The sequence below is a fragment of the Pseudophryne corroboree genome, unplaced genomic scaffold, assembly GCF_028390025.1.
Source record: "Pseudophryne corroboree isolate aPseCor3 unplaced genomic scaffold, aPseCor3.hap2 scaffold_192, whole genome shotgun sequence".
Taxonomy (NCBI): domain Eukaryota; kingdom Metazoa; phylum Chordata; class Amphibia; order Anura; family Myobatrachidae; genus Pseudophryne; species Pseudophryne corroboree.
The window spans coordinates 470,183-471,757 of record NW_026968559.1 but is presented as its reverse complement, the minus strand read 5'-3'; the positions used below and the strand labels follow the sequence as shown (position 1 = coordinate 471,757).

The 1,575-nt window shown below is 38.6% G+C and overlaps 1 non-coding gene across 1 annotated transcript; it reads left to right on the top strand.

Annotated features, from left to right (window-relative positions):
• Positions 1-210: 210 nt before the first annotated feature.
• TRNAN-AUU (transfer RNA asparagine (anticodon AUU)) lies at positions 211-284 on the top strand. The gene has a single exon. It is a non-coding gene; the product is annotated as a tRNA-Asn (tRNA).
• The last annotated feature ends 1,291 nt before the right edge of the window (positions 285-1,575 follow it).

Below are 1,575 nucleotides of genomic sequence, written 5' to 3'. Positions count from 1 at the left end.
TGCTTCCATTGCAGTACTCTGCTGCACATGTAAGTGCAAGAGATCCTGAAGCACTCACTCATCATGGGAAAGTACCAATGTGTTTCTTCGTTGGTTGATGGAAGAAACATCTTACAAAAACTCTCCAGATTATTGACTTTTTAAAGTTTTTCTAGGAAACGTTTTAGATGAATGCTTATTAGCCTTTGTCAGTATGGACTTTTGCAAAGTGTCTCTGTGGCGCAATTGGTTAGTGTGTTTGGCTATTAACCAAAAGGTTGGTGGTTCAATCCCACCCAGGGACGTAATTAACCTTGTGATCAGATTTTGGTGATATTTAAGTAGACAAGTCAAAATTTCAAACCTCCTCTTATGGTGTAGGGTACATGGCCTTCTCTGATGTAATCAGAGTTAGATTTGATTCAGTGATTTTATAAAAAACAGCTAGGAAGCACAATTTAGCAGTGGGTTGCAGAGAAAAAAAATATGCTGGCAGAAAAATCCAATCGAGTGATTAAACAGCTCTTCATTTTCTGGCTTTATTTTTATGCTAACAAATTTGTTCTCTGAAAAGTGTCCACAAAGCCAAGTCTCTGATTAACACCTTTGTAAGGATGGTTTTTCACCTATTACTAAATTAAACTTGCTTCATTGGAAAGGCAGCAAGATGCATCCTCATTTCAATGTCTACTGAAATAATACAAGTTGACACCAGGAAACATTAACGCCACTGCATCCTTGCTGCTTTCTCATGTGGAAGTCTGTTTAATGTGAAAACAAATGTGTGTGTTTTTTTCAACCTGGAAGCCCAACATCGATTAAGATCGATCTTAAATAGACCCCTGGGTTTTAAGGATAACCATGGTTGAGTCCAATGGTTAATTCACATTGACCGAAGTTCTAATTAAGTCACCTGTGCTCAAGCATGATATCCTTAAAATCTGGATTGCAATGACAGCATTTTGGAACTATGCCTAAGGGTTTAATTTTTACATTTATCCACTGACAATAAATCTACCTACAATATCCCTGTAACTGTTATGATTACAGTATTTCACTAAATAATTTAATTTGCTGAACCTTCTGTAAAAAGAAATATTAAGCTGCTGTAATTCCCAGATGCAGCAAATTTGTTAGCTAGTGGGCAAAACCATGTGCACTGCAGGGATGGGGGGGGGGGGGGGCAGATATAACATTTGCAGAGAGATTTAGGTGGGTTATATTGTTTGTGTGCAGGGTAAATACTGGCTGTTTTGTTTTTACACTGCAATTTAGATTTCAGTTTGAACACACCGCACCAAAATCTAACTCTCTCTGCACATATTATACACCCCCCCCCCTGCAGTGTACATGGTTTTAGCTAATAAATTTGCTGCTGTGATCAGATCTGAGTTAAGCCCTATGTATTTGGCACTGGCAAAGGGTTAGAGGCCTTGCTGTAGAGCTCACACCTTTCTTATCATGCATTGTAATATTTCCTATGTCCTGATGTTGTGCTCTCTGCTCCATCCAAGTAAACAGCAATGTAGCATGGCTATCAAAGAGCGTGAAGATTGCAGATTTCCTGGGATTAATGCTAAGGAATGCTATTCCAGA